The sequence below is a fragment of the Chelonoidis abingdonii genome, chromosome 6 (genome assembly GCF_003597395.2).
Source record: "Chelonoidis abingdonii isolate Lonesome George chromosome 6, CheloAbing_2.0, whole genome shotgun sequence".
NCBI lineage: Eukaryota > Metazoa > Chordata > Testudines > Testudinidae > Chelonoidis > Chelonoidis abingdonii.
In genome coordinates, this window is record NC_133774.1 from 1,475,481 (window position 1) to 1,495,414 (window position 19,934).

The 19,934-nt window shown below is 47.0% G+C and overlaps 1 pseudogene; it reads left to right on the plus strand.

Annotated features, from left to right (window-relative positions):
- Positions 1 to 18,198, plus strand: part of LOC116836365 (NACHT, LRR and PYD domains-containing protein 12-like) — a 66,782-nt pseudogene extending 48,584 nt beyond the window's left edge.
- The last annotated feature ends 1,736 nt before the right edge of the window (positions 18,199 to 19,934 follow it).

The window sequence follows — 19,934 nt, forward strand, 5'->3', positions numbered from 1 at the left end:
CAATGGTCTGTGAGGGGATGTTGGATGGGATGGGAACTGAGTTACTGCAGAGAATTCTTTCTTGGGTGCTGGCTGGTGAGTCTTGCCCACATGCTCAGGGTTTAGCTGATCGCCATATTTGGGGTCGGGAAGGAATTTTCCTCCAGGGCGGATTGGCAGAGGGCCCTGGAGGTTTTTCGCCTTCCTCTGCAGCGTGGGGCATGGGTCGCTTGCTGGTGGATTCTCTGCAGCTTGAGGTCTTCAAATCACAATTTTGAGGATTTCAATAACTCAGTCATGGGTTCGGGGTTGTTATAAATGTGTATGGGTAGGGTTTTGTGGCCTGCCTTGTGCAGGAGGTCAGACTAGATGATCATATTGGTCCCTTCTGACCTATGAGTCTATGAGTCTATGAGAAGGGTTTGGTGGAGTTTGAGAGCAATGGTGGAATACGTTATCCTCAAATAAATACACTGATGTATACTCTATGAGCTGTAGTTTGCATGTGACATTTTCTTTCTGCCCCAGGAAGAGTGAATTCCAGTCTCTCAAACCGAGAGATTCAGGAGTGGCATAACTTTGTGAAGGGCTGAAAGATCCGAACTGTAAAATACAGAGATCTTCATTTTCCACACCAATCTATGTATATTTTTGTCCACTGCTAAATTTTAAAGCCTTAGATTGTGTCAAGGCGCACATGGCCAGTGCTTCTTGGTTTGCATGCTAACGGCTAGATCCTCAGCTGGTACAAATCAGCAAAATTCCACTGACTTCAAAATAGGGTTCACAGGTTTACACTAGCTGAGGGTCTGGCCTTGAACATCATTGGAAATTCAGTTGAGCTTTCTTAAGGGAAGCCATAAGACATATCTTGGTTTCTCCTGGCAGTGTAACAAAGACAACAACTCTAGGTTCATTCTTTCCATCATTTCAACTCTTCCCAACTTCACTGTATTTTAGCTACTAAGTTTCTGAACTATCCCCAGCCACGCCCAGAATGCTGGGAGGCAGTCAGCCACCAGTGCAGTTACAACAGTGAAAGACTTTAACAAGAATGTCACTATAGGTCTATGGACTGTCTAGGGAAATCCCAGCCCTGTGTTGTCAAGCCCAGGGAAAATGTGAGAGGAAGAGGGAAACTGAGATGTGGCATAATGGAGCCCATCCACACATCAGTACTAAGTATTCCATAGATGGCAGCTTGTTTGCTGCATCCGAAGCGGAAATGAGGCAGCGAGAGAGAACAGGCTCCTGCCATCTATGAAAAAAAAGAATAGCTTTGAGTGCAGCAGCAGTTTCATTATTTTCCAGTGAGAAGTTTTCCCCTCCTTTCTTTCCCCTTCTCTGGCCCCTTCTTTAATAATGTTTCTTTATTAGCAGAAGTGTTGCTGATGGATTAGCAGATGGAGCGCGGGACCTTTGTGTTAGAATAACATTCATAAGTGGAACATAGGATTAATGAAAGCTGCAGCTGGATGTGGTTTGAAATTCACACACTGGCATGTGGTCATCTTCAGCCATTACTATATCTTTGTGATTTTTATTCTCAGAATACAGTAATCTTTCTAGAAACCCTAGGAAGCCCATGGAGGGCACGGGACAGACAGAAGTGCTAATTTCCCTGTCTGTTTGTCTGTCTCCTGCAGGTTGATGGGTTGCTGACTCACAGTCACTTGTTGCCGGGATCTCTCCTCTGTTTTCAAAATCAACCAGACTCTGACCAAGTTGGAGCTGCGGGGGAACCTCCTTAGAGACTCAGGAGTGCAGCTGCTGTGTGAGGGACTGAAGCATCCAAACTGCAAAGTGCAGAAATTGGGGTGAGTATTTACAGGTTTTCTTTCTGTAAAGAACTCAGCAGGGGGTGCAAATGGTGTCAGATGTCATCTCCCTGCAGATACATTGTGAGGACAAAAGCAACCATAGCCCCAGGAACTAGGGGTGGGTTTCACTGTGAGAGGTTGGCCGGTGCTTGTGCTGTCAGAAGCATATACATGCTTTACAGCAGATGTCCCGTTTGTGCAGTGTACCCCCCTAGGTGTTCATGAGGAATGTTTTGAGGGATGCAGCTGAGGCCCGGGCTAACCCCTGGGGGGTGGGGGTGGGGAGATAGTGCCACTCAGTTCCACTCCTGGCCCCAGCCTGGCTGCTAGCCCCAGCTGCCAGTCCAGGGGCTCTCTGTTCCTGACCCCGCCACTGAGTATCGGCTGCAGGACCCGCGCCTGGGGCTCCACTCTTGGGTCCTGGCTGCAGTTCTGTGCCCACTTCTCCCAGTCAGGCCCCCCTTATACCACTGTCTGCATCCCCCCTCCCAGAGTCTCAGCTCCACTCCTGGTCCCAGCTGGGGAGGGTGAGGTAATTGGGGACCACTGGCTTTCAGCACCCGCACTATGGAAAGTGTTCCAGCACCACTGAAAATAGTTGATGTGTTAGTGGCTCACAACACCTCACAACGTAAAGTGAGGAGGCACATGAGCACCCCTTGTGTCACCTCTCGGACTTGGAGGAACCTCCATTCCCACCTCTCTCCAGGGCAGCCAATCCTGCTGGCATTTGCCACCAAGCCAGAGGGAGACACACCACAGTGTCTCCCCAGAGATCCTACATCCTTGCAGATTCATCAGCAGGGGGAGAGGGCAGGCAATGCCCCTACTTTCATCTAAGCAGAGCCCAGGGACCCTGCTCCTGCACCTTCCCCAGTGACTCCCATCCTCTGCCCAGTCTGGGGCCACGGCAGTCACCCCACCCTACAGAATTACCTGCACAGGAAGAGCCGTATTAGCGGGCTTATTCCTTCACCCTCTCACTTCCCTGGTCCTTCTCGCATGAACAGAGAGCAACAATACCCGAAGTCCAAAGGTGCAAACAATTTGACGTTTATTGGGGTGAACTTCCAGGAAGCATGATTCCAGTTTCCTTCCTCAGTGTCCCCCTTCCCAATTCTGACACCTCAGAGCCTTGCCTGTGTCCCTGTTCCTATTCCCTGTTCCCATTCTTCCCCCCTTAGCGAAACATGATTCCAATTCCCCCACTCTCATTCATTCCCTGTTCCCATTCCCCGCTTACTTCCTGATTGACTGCAGACTATCTAGTAAAACTTGAGTTCCGCTTAGCTATACCTTAACCAAGCATTTCACTGAAATTTAACTAACCAATCCTAACATATTGTAACATGGTTATTTGTTACAATATGTTATTTAACCAATTATATCCCACCACCTTAATTGGTTTACGCCCTACAAAATTAATTATACAGCAGATAGAAACAATCACAGAACCAGACATTATACAGACAAACAATAGGGAAGTGGAGATGACAGTGATAGAACAATACAGAAATGAGGATTTCACATCCCAGCTATTGATAAGTGAGTTCTTGTCAGACAGGATTCTATCAAACTAAGTTTCCTTTTACATCTGCTAGGCTCTCCCCTTTCTCTGGAGGTGATAGGAATATCAGGACAGGATTGTATTTCTAACAGCCCAATAGCCCCTTATTTCAATGTGACTAGTTTGGAACATGAGGATGTGACCACATACTTCCCAGTTTATGGCTGTCTCTGCTGCTTAGCTGAAGGCCTTAGCCTAAGAATCAGGCCTCAGACTGTCACAGTAAGAGAAGGCCCTTACACAGACAGACAGTGATTTTGATTCTTTCTTTATACCTGTATAACTAGCTAAGTGATAAGAATACATCTAAACTCTTAAAGTATAGGCCTTTACAGACAGGCCTGAATATATATATCCTAACGGGGCTGTGTCTGTCCTTCCACTGTGCTCCCCCTGGCATGTTTCTGGCTTGCTCAGCCCCTCTCCCCAGCAGCCAGACCCAGGCGGGGTGTGGAAGGGCAGAAGGGGTTGCAGCTCTGGGTTGCTGCCTCTGTGCAGCGTGGTGGCTGTCTGAGAATGATCCTGGCTCAGGAGGCAGCAGCGGCCTGCCTCCTCCACTCCTGGCCAGGGCCTGGTTGGCCAAGCAAGCTGAAGTCTCCCCTCCCCGCAGCACGTTTCTGGGCTGCTGTAGGAAGCCCTGGCTTGACAGCTTACTTGGAGAACTCCCTCTGAAGTCTGAAATCACTAGGGGGTGAAGAATGCAAAATTAGAAAGCTGACTATACAGCTACTCAGCCTTTTGGGGCTTGACTTCCTAGGGAAAGGGGCAGTGACTAGCGTTATCTGTTTTCAGGAGCCTGGGAGACAAAACAAGAGTTTGGTATAAAAGGCTGAGTTTATCTTGACAGGGGGATCTTCTCTTTGATACAACAAACAGATGTAACCTTTTATCCAAAGCAAGACCTCATCCTGCTGAAGGGTTGGAAAACTGGAACCTGCCTGGGTCTCTATAGGACTGATGAGGGGTGGGAGCGGCTACTCGTAAACCATTTAGATCCTGTTAACTTTTTTCTTTTCTCTTTGTTTTTGCCCTTAAATCTGCTTTGAGAGAGCTGGTTGGTCACTGGTAAGTCACAGTCATAGGCTTTGGAGAGAAAGCAAAGTCCAGGGACTGCACTTAGACATTCTGGGGATAATCAGAATGCACCTGCCGGCTTTTTGCCACAGCCTACACACCTGGCCAGAAGGGAACGGGATGCGGGTCCCTGCCTAGAGAGAGGTGACAGCTAGACGCCTGTGTAGTTGTCCTTGAGCAGAACAGAGAAAGGGTCAAAGGTGCAGTTAACCTAAAACACTGACAGAGAAGAGTGAAGGGGCTTGAAATGTCTCATTCGTTCTTGGTACAGAGATTAGTCAAGGGTGAAATGCAAGCAGTGGGGCTTAGGCAGGATGTCACACCCAACACTGGTTTCTCGTTGGCCAAGGGGGGGGATTTGGGACAGGGCCTGGGGTAGCAATTGTGGCCCATTCTCAATGCTAATTGGTCAGGGAGTGAAGGTGGTGGGGAGGCCACCTGTCAGAACAGCTGTGAGGCGCTCCGTTCACATCAGGATTGCTCTTCTCTGCCTTTTTCTCTCCTGCAGGCTGAAGAATTTCCTTCTCACAGGGGCTTGCTGTGAGGATCTCGCTGCTGTTATCATCAGTGGGAGCCTGATAGAGCTGGAGCTGGGTATTGATCATCTGGGAGATTCTGGAGTGCAGGTGCTGTGCAAGGGACTGAAGCACCCTGACTGCAAACTGCAGAGACTGGAGTAAGTAGCGTTTGGCTGTGTGTTCAGGGGTCCTTACCTAAAGCACCTGACAGGGTGTGTGATTTGTGTCTGTCATCTGCTCCCTGCAGTGACATGGAGAAGCTGAGAGTTCAGGGTCTCTCCAGCACTTGTGTCAATGGCTCACAACATGCCCCAACCTGAAAAATGGAAAGTTTTAAGTAAAGTGAGGCCCACACCAGCAGCTCGATCTGCTGCCCATTGGTATTTGGTAAATCAATGGTTTTATTTCCCCCACAAAAAACAATTCTTAATAAAATGCATTTGTTTTGAAATAGCCCTTTCAGCTAACTGCCTGCTTTATAGTTTGTTTGAATGACTTTTGACACCTTGAAATACTAATTTGAAATTAATTAAAGCAAAAGAGGCTCTAGGAGCCTGAGAATTTCTCAATTTCCTCATCTGAGCTGAACTATCCAATCTGGGTTTCAGCTTCAGCCCCAGCCACGATGGGTCCTGTCTTTGAAGTTCCCAGAGTTGTGGTTGAAGGAACCTGATCACAGCCGATCACACCACCAGTTTGGAAAAATACCCTTTAAAGTGAAGCCTTACGGGAACGTGAGTGTGGGTCTTTATACTTACAAACAGGGCACATGAGAGCAGGTGCCATTGTTGGACTCACCATAAAAAAACTAAACGCTTTGGGGATAGCGATGGCTCTGTAAGAACTTCCAGAACTAGAACTGGGGGGTTCTGTGCCACTGATGCTCACACATGACCACCAGAAGGCTAGGTTAGATTTCTGCTGGGGGACTCTGTGGTTATATCTACACTGCAATTAAAAACCTCTGACTGGCCCATTCCAGCTGACTAAGGTTTGCTGGGCTCATGCTGCAGGGATGTTTAATTGCATTGTAGGATTGCCAATTTTGGTTGGATGAATTCCTGAAGGTTTCCTCACATGACATAATCTTTAATAAGACGTTCATGCTCAGGCTGCAGCATGAATGCTGGGACCAATCCGTCCCTGCAGGGTCCTAGAGTACGGGCTTCACTTCCAGCACACAGAGGTTTTCAGCCCCAGAGTTGAAACCCTGCGAGCCTGAGTCAGCTGCCCGAGGCCAGCCGTGGGGTTTTCTTCACTGTGTAGACATGGCCTGAGAAGCTAGGCTCTGCAGGAAGTACTGCCCAGCTGGCTGCGTCTGGCAGCCCCTCAGGGGCCACTGATTGGCTGATGCTAGTACTTAAACCAGGAAGCCATCATGGGGAGATGTCTGAGGAACAGTGTAGACAGTATTCTTGCTTCTACTCCAGACCTTGCTTGTTGTAGACCCTAAACTCCAGCTTCTGATCCTAGTTTGTCCCCAGCTCTGCTGTTTGCTTGCTGCCTATAACCTGGTGCCTGACCCTCACTTCCTGATATCTTGACCTGGCTTGATCCCAACTGTGCTATATGCCTGCTGCCTGAAACTGCCGGACTCTGACTGCCTGACATTCTATGACCAGCCCAATCCTGACCCTGATATCCATCTCCTGACTGCAACTTAGTAACTAGCTGGTGCATAGAAACTGTCCACAGTCCGGCCCTGACCGGCTCTTCCCTTTGCTATTTCAATAGATTTCTACTTCTCTTTCAAGGCAGACGCCCAAGGCCTATAATATTCTACGCGTTGCTGGGTGTGCAACTGAAAGAAATGCTATGTACCCTGGCTTTCACTTTGGAAGGGTTTTGTCTCCCACATCATGACACCGGGGAATGGTTTGGGGGAGGCAGGGGAGCTGATACAGAAGCTTTAGATTTCATTTGCCTAAGCAGAAAGGAACCAGAGTACCAACGCTGGGAAAAGGTTTGAACTGTTCTTCAGTGTCTGTTGTTAGGATTCTGCAGCCCATTACAAATACCCAAACTCTGCTCCCCTCCCTTCAGCTCAGCTGAACATTCCCTTGGGCACCCCTGTAATTGACAGAACAGGGGCACATGGACAGGAATCCACTTTGTTGATAATCCCACAACCTCCTATTAGAGCCCTATGACTGATCTCTTCTGAATAAACAGTCCCTTCCTAAAGAGACAAGGTGGATGAGGTAATACCATTTATTGAACCAACTTGTGTTGGTGAAAGAGGCAAGTTTTTGAGCAACACTAGGGATGCTCAACCTATGGCCTGCAGGCCACACATGGCCCGCCAGAGCAGTATATGTAGCCCATGGGCTGCTGGCTGGGGCTCAGGCTTGTCAGCTGCCTCTGAGGCTCCTTCAGCTGCAGCAGTGGTTGACAAATCTGAGGCTCAGTTCGTGAGTGGCCAGTGGCTGAAGCTGCCTCAGCCTCCCAGGGGCTAAGCCTTGGGCTGTTGGCTCCCGGCTGAGGTCCCTCTTTCAGGCTGTGCTTAGGTTTATGTGGCCTTCCTCTATAATAAGGTCGGGCACCACTGATACACTGACCTCTTCTTCAGGTCTAGCAGCTTTGTGTACACTACACAGTTTTTAGTGACATTGCTGTGTCAACATGACTGTGTCACTAAAAGTTGACCAGTGTAGCCACTGTTTGTCAGTACTTTTAACAACAAACTACTTCCACCCACAATGAGCAGCGTTCACGTTGTTGACAGGAAAGCACTCCTGCCGACAACACGCTGTTTACATGGCCACTTCCTGTGGAAAAACTTTTCTTTTTTGGGGGTGGGGGGGAGGGGAGTTCACACCAGTAAATGTCAAAAGTTCACTCAATTGCCAGTGTAGGCATAGCCTACGTCACAGCTAAACACAGGTGGAACAGATTGTTTAGCATCAGCAGTTAACATTGTATACAAAGACCATTCAAGATGAAGAGGCCCATTAACCCCTCTGCTGTCACTGGGGATTAGCAGGTTACAGAATGTTGTAATAAGCCATAAATCCAGTGTCTTTATTAAGACCATGTTTTTCTAGTGTCTAGCAAAGTGATGAATTTAAGCTCCTAGACTCATCTTTATAAAGTGTTGTGCAGATTTCTTTCGAGGACAAGGATTGAGAAGTTAGATGTGGAGTGATCATTTTGTGAAATATATTCACCCATTGATGGTATAAGGCTTTTGTCTTTTACCATTTTTCTGTGAGAGTTCTTTTGAGAGTGTAGTGATTATATGAGTAAAAAGCAGAAAGTTGTTGAGGCATTTAGTGCACTGGATGAGGTACACCACATGTTGTGATAGGCACATAGAGGACCCATGGATCTTGAAAGGTGTGTCGTGGGAGGTATTAAGCATTGTAGCAGTGGAGATATGTCTGCAGGTTTTACATCTGTCGTTATGGTAGCATTTGGTGCCTCTTTGAGTTGGTGGGTCCTGGTATGTGGGAAGTTTACATCTGATGATGAACATAGTGAGGTTGAGGGGTTGTTTGAAGGCCATTAAGAGGTGGTTTGGGAAAGACTTATTTCAGGATATGCTCCCCATTGAGTAAGGGCTGTAATTGTTTGATACTTCATATCTCTTCCTAGACAGACACTGACATGTAGCTAGACAATAAGAGAATCTCAGAAAATCAGGGAGAAATAAATGATCATTTTCCTCTCTGTGTTTGTGTGTCCTGCAGGTTGTGGAGTTGTGTTCTGACAGCGGCTTGTTGTGGGGATCTCTCCTCTGTTCTTAGAACCAGCCAGAACCTGACAGTGCTGGAGCTGGGGTATAACAAACTGAGAGATTTAGGCGTGCAGCTGCTGTGTGAGGGACTGGAACATCCCAACTGCAAACTGCAGAAAATAAAGTAGGTAACTGCTGGTTTCCTTTAGTTTGTGTTGTCAACCTTGTACTATTGTGATTTTAGCTCTTTCTGCTAGGATCACAGCCTTGCTCTGAGTTTACCAACAACCTTTGAAAAACATCTACTATCTCCCAAAGAGTGGTAAATAGACCCACTGTAATGCAGGTTTATTAGATTTTACTGGTTAAGAAGTTGGATCACATAATGACTCTTTACGTTCTGTAATTGCAGTGAATTTTACTCTGTTCTGTTAATTTTACTGACTAAGGCCTGGTCTACACTGCGGGGTGGGGGGGGCGAACAAAGTTGATCTAAGTTACGCAACGTCAGCTACAAAAATAGTGTAGCTGAAGTCGACGTACTTAGAGCTACTTAGTGCAGTGTCTTCACTGTGGTAGGTCAACTGCTTTTGCTCCCCCATCGACTCCGCATATGCTTTTCACTCTGGTGGAGTACTGGAGTCAACGGGAGAGCGCTCGGTGGTCAATTTATTGTGTTTTCACTAGACGTGATAAATCAACCCCCGCCGGATCAGTCGCTCCAGAGGTAAGTGTAGACATGCCCGAAGTGTGAATGAGAACATCATTTATAAGGCCAGGTCTGCGCTACAAATCGATATCTGCATAACGACATTGCTCAGGGCTGTGAAAAATCCACACCCTGAGCAAAGTAGTTATACTGATCTAATTCCTCCCCTTTACCCCTTCCCCCCCCCCGAAGTAGACAGCCCTATGTTAACAGAAGAGCTTCTCCCTTCAATAGAGCTACTGCCTCTCCAAGCACTCTCTCTTTGGCAAAGAAGCATCTTCACTTAAGCTCTGCAGTGGCACAGACCTGTCCTAACAGATTTTCACAGTTTGATTAGAATAACCCTCCTTCATTAAAATCTTTTACTGCTATTACAAGAATTAACCCTGGGACAAAGCCTGACAACTAGAGAAAAGATGGAAAGACAGGACAAAAAGAAAATCAATTCAGCAAGAGCAGTCATTAGCTGGTGACGATCCATGGGAGCAGCCCAGATACTTGGTCCTTCACCCTCTTTCTCAGCCTACCCATCTCTCCAGGCAGCAGCTGCTCTCTCAGGCCAGGTCTACACGAAGCGCGAAAATCGATTTTAGATACGCAATTTCAGCTACGAGAATAGCGTAGCTGAAATCGATTATCTAAAATCGATGTACTCACCCGTCTTCACCGCGCGGGATCGATGTGCGCGGCTCGCCATGTCGATTCCAGAACTCTGTTGGTTTTGGTGGAGTTCCGGAATCGATGTAAGTGTGCTCAGGGATCGATATATTGCGTCTAGATGAGATGCGATATATCGATCCCCGAGCAATCCATTGTAACGCGCCGATACGGCGCGCCGTATAGAGGTGGCCTCAGAAGTTGGTAGCACTGGAAAGTCCATTTAGCTCTGCTGGTCCAATTCATTGTTCAGCAATAATGCCAGGCAGCTATAAGTGATTACGGAGCTCTTTAGTTGATTACAAATCCCAGAGAAAGAGGTTAAGTGCCACTTAAGATCAGTGTTCAAACCCACAGTGCCATGAGGATGTGGTAAAGTCTGGTTCCTTGCCAATAGCGAATGGGAAGGAAAAGAAAATGGAGAAGGGGGAGGGGAGATGAGGAATATGAGTGAATGGATGTCAGTTCTGTGGGATTTGGAGCCAGTGATGTGTTTCCAAAACTTTCAATATTAGAGCTGAATGAATAAATTATTTTTCAGTTTGGAGGCTAAGCCAAAAAATGCCCCCCCACCCCGTCCCCCAGTAAAAAAATCAAAAAAAGTATTGTTTTGAGTCAAATATTACAAAATGAATTGATTCAACTTCTTTGAGTCAAACCCCCCCTCCCCCCAACACACACACACAGACTTTTTATGTGGACAAAATGATTCACCAAATTTGCAAATAGATGTGGGGTAACAAACTGTATCTCTCTCTCTCACTCATGCCACTCTCTTCCAGCCCTTTCCCCTGTCTTAGGTACCACACTCATACCACATTTGGGTTCTGTGAGACAATAACAGGTTCTCTCCAGAGACACACCAAGGGCAGCTTTCACAATTAGTTACAATTTAAAATTTTACCTTTGTAGATTAATTACTCCTGAATTGCTGTGAACCGAAGTCTCTTCCTTGGTGCTTGACAGAAAAATAACATGGCTGCCATGTCCAGTGGCTCCCACTTTCCCAAACAGGCTGGGATGGAAAACACACCACCCTTTTCCAGAATCATCAGTAAAAATAAATAATTGAGCAAATGAAATAAATGTTACGTGGAAGAACTTGACCTCCGCAGCTGCTCATACATGCAGCTTCAGGCCAAATATACAGCACCAGCACAACCATTAAAAGAATCTACAGTAACTCCTCACTTAAAGTTGTAGTTATGTTCCTGAAAAATGTGACTTTATGCAAAATGATGTTAAGTGAATCCAATTTTCCCATAAGAATTCATGCAAATGTGGGGGGTTAGGTTCTAGGGAATTTTTTTTCAACAGACTAAAGACATTATATAGATAATGCAAAAGTTTTAAACAATTTTGAGCAAACAGTTTAATTCTGTACATAGCCATGAATGATTGTGAAGCTTGGATGAGATGATGGAGTAAGGGGGTGGAATATTTCCCAGGGAATACCTTGCTGCTACTCAGCTGAGCCCTCAAGGGTTAACACACTGTTATGCCTCACACTCTGCAAGGCAGCGTGGACTTAGGCAGGAGGAAGGAAACACAATAGATGCAGGGCAGTGGCTGGAAACACTTCCCTGCAAAAACTGAACATCATGATGAGTCCAAGCTATCTAGCTGGAGCGCACCACTGCCTCCTCCTGACAGCACATGCACCGCTGCATATGTGCTGACTTTCGAACATGCTGGGGGATGCTTGCATGAGTGAGAGAGAGAGATACGTCCATTGCCTCTTTAAGTAGGCTGACTCCACTACAAGTACTCTGCAGATCAGCAAATTCAGACAGGAAGCAGCTGCTTCCAGCAAGCTTCCTCCTTCTGCCCCAGAGCCCTGTCCACCTCCTCTGCTTTGTGGCGAGGGGTACGGGGGGGGAGGCAGGAGCAGAGGGGCATCCTGATATCAGCATCGCCCCCCCCCCACCACCACCAAAAGCAGGAGGCTCCTGGGAGCAGCTCCAAGGCAGAGGGCAGGGCAGGAACAGCAGGGCAGTGAGGGGATGGCCACCTGAACTGTTGCTCCACAGCTGCCAAGCCACATATCTTACAGGGGATTTAGGGGAGCTCATGAGGGGGAGATGATGGCTCCCCCAGTTCTAGTCCTCATGAGGAGGGGTTGCTCTTCCAGAGAATCCTGGACAAAGCATGCAGCCAAATGACATTTTAAGGGAGCATTGTGCAACTTTCAGCAAACATGTTCTCTAATAGCTTAACAATGTTAACCGGGACAAGGTTAAGGTTACTGTATTATTGAGAGCCAGGTAGGGAGGCAGCATAGGAAGCAAGTGAGGTAGAACCTTGGTCCTAGCACTGAGATACACAATCCTGTTGCTACCATGGAGATATTCTTTATGTAAAGAAAGGAAATTACTAATCAATGACCTGGATTCAGACTTATGTGTGTGGAGGGGGGAGTAAAGAGCCTGTATCATGTACTAGCACTTCCCATCCCCCATCATACACGGCACACAGGTTTAAAGCATTTTCTCCAAGTGTGATCAACAGAGTGAAAATCACAAAGATCATGGGTCCTGGCAGAAGCACAGAGAGGATATTATAGTAATCCCACTAGGGAAGGCTGTGTGGCTCTGCTGCCCTTAGTCAGTCTTCACACTCAGAATTCCTTAGACGGAGATGCCTCTAGACCCGTTTTCACCTACTCCCCAATTGTGTAAGGGAGCTAATCTGAGCTGATCTGAGCTGGCCGAGGAGCCAGAGAAGGTGTAAGGATGCTTAAGTTTAAGTAATGGGAGGGCTACTGTAACTCACTCTTTTTCAAACCCCAGATGTTAGTTGCTTTTCTTGTTGAACTCCTCTCATCTGGACCAGGTTAGATCAATTCAACACCCTTGCACTCAGATGGATTCACCAAGCCACATTCAGAAGTGAATCGAATGGGATGTGGTTTCCATGTTGTTAAATGAATCTGTGTGAGTGAGTGCAAAGGGAGTCTAATCCGGTTGAACCAACATGCTGAGGAGAATGGAGGAAGTGAAAAGTTACACCAGCCTCAACTCTTGCACTCTCACCTTGACTCCTCTCTGAGTGCTTGGAGGATTCCAGGTCTATCCTCAGCAGTAGAAGTAGTATGAGGGGCATTGGGCCTGAGGAAACTGTAATGCTCTGATGTTAGATGGATTCTTTTCTGATAGAAATGTAAAAGCTGTCTGTATTTCTCGGGCAAGGGTCACTGTGCCAAACTTTGCATTTGCATCTAGCTGAATAAACCCGTCTTAGTTCTTTAACTTAGGGCAAGAAAGCAGCTAGCATAAGAGAATGAAAGGTGTGTGAGCGCTGGCCAGTTCTCTATTTTTAAACAAACAATGGGTTTCTCTGAAGCGTGGGTTTCATATCAACTACCCTTACATAGTTTCTGCATTCTGGATGCAGTTGATGCGGCCCATCCTCTCTCAGTGGGCAGTCTTTAGGCCTCAGGTCATTGGGGCAAGTCCCCTCACAAATGACCATTGCCATGCAGAATCCACAGTTCTATTGCGGATATCTCCCAAATGAAAATCAGGATAGGTGTGGGCTCAGGCTGAAAATACAGCACCTATCTTGATCTTCATTTGGGAGATATCCGCAATAGAACTGTGGATTCTGCATGACAATGGTCATTTGTGAAGGGACTTGCCCCAATGACCTGAGGCCTAAAGACTGCCCACTGAGAGAGGATCCAGAATGCAGGAATTATGTAAGTGGCCCTGAAGCTACAAAAATAGTCCTTGAGGTGGAGTAGATATGAAATAACAAGTAGCAAGGTCAAAGGCACATGAAAGAGAGAAGGGGTCGCTTTCTTGGGTTAGCAGCAACATCTGAAGCAAACTTCCCTCTTCTTCTCTGGTTGGGTTGTTCAGAAGAAAAAGAGGTGAAAAACTCTCATGGTTGGTTACTTCCTGAGAGACCCTGCTGGAAGTATGAGCTCTGTCCATGCTATTCTGTAGCATGATTCTAGTAAACAACAACCATGTAAGTTAAAGATCCTAATAGCTGAAACAGAAGGTCGTACACTTTCTTTTGATTTTTGTCTTATAGGAGGGAGGCCTACATCACTCCATCAATGTGTATGTGTGTATGTGTGAGTGTTGAGGAGGGGCACCTAACTCCCAAATCTGTCATCTTTAGTAATTGAAGTTCTCTGATGTGTCACCTCTGGGTTAAATAATTTTGGACAGATACTGTGCTATTGTGTGACAGGAAGAGCAGGGGAAACTAAGAACAGTCAAAATAGATTGTAACAACAATGGGATTTAAGGAGGAAGCATGAAACTGGTGAGTTGCAAAGAAATCACTCTTTGGGTGATCTAACCTGGCAAGGGCCTCGGACCAGAATGGACATTCATGTCCTGCGCAGTGCTGGTTGGAACGCTGCCTGGGACTTAAGCTATGTCTACACTTAAAATGCAACAGCGGCATAAATGCAGATGTGTTTCTATACAGCTTCAGTGCAGACACTCTCCACAGCATCAGGAAGTGTTCTGTTGTTGCTGGTGATTGATCTATTTCCCTGAGAAGCAGTAGCTAGGTCGACAGAAAGATTTTTCCATTGACCTCGCACCAGGGCCGGCTCCAGGCACCAACCCAGCAAGCAAGTGCTTGGGGCGGCCATGGGGAAAGGGTGGCATGTCTGGCTCTTCAGCGGCAATTCAGTGGCAGGTCCCTCACTCCCTCTCAGAGTGAAGGACCTGCTGCCAAAGACTGAAGTGGTGGCAGTAGAGCTCCCACAGATCACTATCACGGCTTTTTTTTTTTTTTTTTTTTGCTGCTTGGGGCGGCAAAAACCCTGGGGAGCTGGCCCTGCCTTGCACTCTCTACATGAGGGGTTAAGTTGGCATAGCTGTGTCTCCCATGGGTATGAATTTTTTCAGTGGGTTGGTGCATCTGTGCAGTGTGAGGGTCCCAACTCTCACAAGGTGGGGTTTGCAGTCTGAGATAATGGGTTGCTTTCTGAGCAGCAATGGTCTTCACTTGTTTAAACTGCAAGAAAACTGAGTGCTGGCAATGAGAGCACTTGTGAATTCAGAGTCTCTTTAGAGATACACATTCGTATCCAGGCAGGGGAACAGAGAATGGAAGTGTGACATATTGGGACCACCCTGACCAATAGGGGGTTCTGTCACTGCCTGTCCTGTAACTTTGAGAGCCTTTGTGCTGTGCAGCTATGGTTCAGGTCCCTGGTACCAGTAACCAGTCCACAGGTCGCACCTTGGCTTCCATCAGCCTAATTACTTCTTGCAGGGTAATACCAACAGCATTTCTAGTCTCAAGTGCCCCCCAACCCCCACAAATCCATGCTCCCAGAATCTGTAATTACCCGACATTCTGACTGTTCCCCTCTGGATTGTCACCCCTGAAGGCATGAAACCCACTCCCCACTTATCAGTTCACTTTGTCATATACACGCCACAAAGTTTGCACGCCAGATACATGCTTGAGGCAAAATATACACAATATTTATTTAACAGTAAAACGACAGAATCAGAAATGAAATAGCGAAGAGGAGCAAACATATACACGCACATGGAAAATAAAGATGCAGCTCAGGGTTTACTCTTTCATATTTGCTAAACTCCCATTTCTAATAAAAGTTGCCTGTTGTCTTTGAACAGTTTCCCAGCATTCCCCCTGCTATGGGAAGAATTCAGGGTTCATGGGCAGCCTTCTGCCTTGAGACTGCCCCCCCAAGCTCTGGATAAAAATCATCAGTCTCAAGCCTATTTTTTAAAAGTATTTTTCCTTCCCCGCCCCTCTTCCCCCATGTCCCCAATCTCTTGCTGTGCTGTACAATGGACAGTTACTTGAAGGTGGTTTCATGTCAATACCTGGCTTGGGAGCTGCCTCTCTCCTTTGAATGCTCACCGTCCTGCTGTGAGGTGTAGCTGAAGCTGTGGTACAAATTATGGGTAGTTTTCTATATGCACAAATACACATATTCATAACCGCAGTCTATAGGCATATCTTATAATGAACATCAAGTTCAGAATATATGAGACCTTACTTGATACACGTTTGTAGCAGAGTGATACAGTATGCCATCAGTTGGCTCAAATGCTCGTTTTTGGGTTTAACCCTTACGTTCTTCCCTTGGTACGTCTGGCCCTGATTGCCACCGGAGCATAAAGTCATGGTCATTTTATTCTCACTCTGGATCTGTCTGCTGCAGGTTGGAGCATTGCAGTCTCACAGCTGCTTGTTGTGGGGCTCTGTCCTCTGTGCTTAGTATCAGCCAGACCCTGACAGAGCTAGATCTGAAGGAGAACAAACTGGGGGATTCAGGAGTGCAGCTGCTGTGTGAAGGGCTGAGACATTCCAACTGCAGACTGCACAAAATATGGCAAGTAACGGCTGGTTTCCTTTAATCTGTGATTGTTAACATTGTGGTGTTGTGAATTACACTCTTTTTACAATACAGTACAATGCATGGAACTCAGCCACAGACCAGCGACTTACTGACACGTTCATTGGTTGCAGTTTACTAGTTAGCACCTGGATAATGTAGTTGGTTTAGTACCTGGCCCCTGTTTGGTTGGCTAAAGAGACTGCTTAGGATCCTCCTGACATGGAGCCTTCCTCCAATGGTGCAAAACAAATATAGCCAACTCTGTGCCATCCAGGTCACCATCCAATTTCCCTCAGCGTAGGGCATGTGCATGGGCATGGAGGGTATATATGCAGGCAAATGGGGCAGCGTGCCTGGTGTTCCACTAGATCCTAGGCTGGCACAGCAGCTAGGTAACTTAGAACAGCTTTGAAGTTCCTCTAAAAACACTGGAGAACCTTAAAATATCACACTTAAACCAGAACTTTTGATCTCTGGGAACTCCTATAGAGAAAAGTAACATGCACATCGCTTGTTGTCTGAAAGTCACCATGGGTTGAAATTGAATGCACTGGTGTCACTTTGGGTAGGCGATCTTGAACACCACTTACTGACACTGCAATGGAGTCCTAGTCTTGCTGGACATGCCTATTTCATGCTCTTTGGAACATTAGTTCAGGTTGAAGTTCCAAACTGTATCTTAATGACTTTTAAAATATTGGTTCCCCAGAGAGGCAGTGGGTCCTGGGATGGTGTTGTAAGTTGGGGAGGGTCCGATGCATAGTTTGAACCCCAAGTGTGGGCAAAAAAGTTATTAAAAATTTCAGATTCTTCTGTTACATGACTTTTAGGGGGGCCTTAAGAAACACCTTCCTCAAATGACCCCACCCTAACCTGGCTTCCCATGACACACAGCAATTTTCAAGACAATCCAAATAATCATGTGGCTGTTAGAGCACTTAGAAAGGTCATTTGCAGCCCCACCACGGCTGCTGCAAACTCAGCCCTTTCAAGATCTGTGTTACTAAAGCTTCGTTTGAGGCAGGGATGTAGAGAGCACTTGTCACAATGAGAACTGAAATCACGCTGCTTCCATGGAGAGATTCTGTGAGATGGATTTTGCAGCCCCCGCTCCCTGTGAGTGCTGAGTATCCTCACAGCGATAAATGGGACTGTCTGTGTCAGTCAGTGCTCCCTGCCGTGAGCAAGGGCTGCATAATCCAACCCTTTAGGTGCAGAAAGGACATTCCTGTCCCTGCCCAGAGCTCACAGGGCGAGTGGTGTGTGGGTGGAGGGGGGCGGGAGGGACAGGCCAGGCTACAGACTGCACCAGTGCTTCTCCTCCCCTCTCCCAGGGAAAGGCACCTGCTGGCAGTGAGATCAGCAGGCAGGACAGGGACAGTGACACAGATCCTGTGGGTGCAGCGCATGGTGCTTCAGAGGGGCTGTGGGCTCAGATGTTGTGGCTGCAGAGAGAATTAACACATCCTTTTCCTTCCCTATATTCCCCACAGCTTGGGCTATCAGAGTGTAACTGAAGAAACACGGGCAGAGCTGGATGCTGTGAAAGACACAAAACCTGACCTGGTCATAGAGATATGGTAGGGCTGGTGAGTGGGAGCCACTGAACCAGCAAAGCTCTTACCTGGCTGCCCTGCCACTAGCTGAGGGAGCAGCTGGGCAGTGGGAGAACACCTGCCCCTTTTAAGAGGAATTCCTGCCATCCACAGGAACTGCAGCAGCATATGTAAATATCTGTAGCAGGGGGACTAAGCAGATCTTGTCAGGCCCAGCCCCTCTGCCTGGTAGTGAGAGGCGCAGAAGCTGGGTTTGCTCAGTGCTGACCTTGGGAGGGGTAGGTGATTTGGGGAGTGGGAGGAAGGGGATCAGGGCCTAGAGGAGAGAGAGATGAGATGGAGGGGTCTGGTAACCTCCCTTTTTTCAGTCTCTATCAGTGCAGGGAGGGAAACTCAAGAACCATCCTTGGATCCAGAGGGGAACTGTCTTCCTGCTACAATGGTTCATCCTATTACAGACGTGTCTATTTACAAAGGGGTTGTACTTTTATACAGTTCCACAGCTGTTAAGTCGGCATTTTCTGTATCCATCTCCAGCAGAGGCTTATCCTGGATGTATGTTTGTGTTAGTTTTGCTGTGGTCCAATAAATATCATGTATCAAGAAATAATGTTGCACTTGAGAATTTGTGCTCATGGCCCAAAATTTTTCCATTCTCCAGAGCTAGGGGAGTCCTCAGGGATGTTTCACAGAGTTTCTGTCATGGTCCCAGTTTCTTATCCATTCCAGTCAACACTTTCAGAAGTGTGTGCTGGCAAATTGACACTTTGGCTGGCTAAAAGGGGGAGGGGGTTGTTTTCCCCCCATTCTCTGGGTGCTTTTTCCAAAAAGTGGTGAGAATGACAACAAAGGACCCGGACAATCCAATTGGGAGGGGAAAACAAAGGAGCAGGACAGAGAGATGGTTAAGGACATCTAACTATCAGCTGGCATTTTCAAAAGCCCTATCAGGTGTCCCCTGGGTCCAGACAGGTGCTGCTGTTCTTGTTAAGTCTGACGCACAATTAGCTGAGGAGGCATGAGTGAACACACCTCACAACCACTCCCTTGCTCACACGGATACAAACAGCTTTAGGCCCCACTGCACAACAATGAAGATACTCCGAAACATCTGGAGTTTGGGTTTGAGTGAGAACACAGAGAGCTTGTATTTGTTTGTGGGTTTGGCCAGGCAGGAGGAGTGGACTTTCCCTAACTTTGTGCTAAAAAGTATTAGAAGACTATTGTATTTTGAAAGAAGGTTGGTCATGTGGTGGATGGAGAATGATGTAACCTGGGATCCCCTTGACCAAATGAGTCCAAATGTGAACCACAGATTCTACCCTGCACCTTCCGCTGGCCTGGCAATTTTCAGGCTTAGCTAATTACACAAGTGGATTTTAAAACATTTTGAAAACTTAGCTGTTCACTGCAACTGCAAACCCACCCCACCCCATAATTGAAAAGTGGCCTCAGAGAGAATTCTAAACTAGCACTATGAGTATAGATGAAGATCCATTTCGCTCTGCGTGGGCATTGCTACAGCTTTCTCATAAAATACAGTTTTATAAAAAGAGGAAATTATCAAAAACAATGCAGAGAGGTGAGATTGTGATGGGTTGGATCACAGAAACCCCCTTGGGGCTGCAAACTGATGTGCCAAGACTATTTCTGCCCGTGCCTTCCCTGTCCGCTGGGTACTCCAGAACCCTGCCTGTCTGTGCCAGACACGCTTGCTAGCCACAAACACAGAGCCAGGTTTGAACCACATCCCACAAACTGCAAGCTTAATTGAAAACCACTTACGAAGTGTATAAAGCTTATACAGTGTAAACTCATAAATTGTTCATCCTCTATAACACTGATGGAGAGATGTGCACAGCTGGTTTGCCCCTCCCAGGTATTAATACATACTCTGGGTTAATTAATAATGGGTTTGTTTAGTTTGGAAAAGAGAAGACTGAGAGGGGACATGATAGCAGTTTTCAGGTATCTAAAAGGGTGTCATCAGGAGGAGGGAGAAAACTTGTTCACCTTAGCCTCTAATGATAGAACA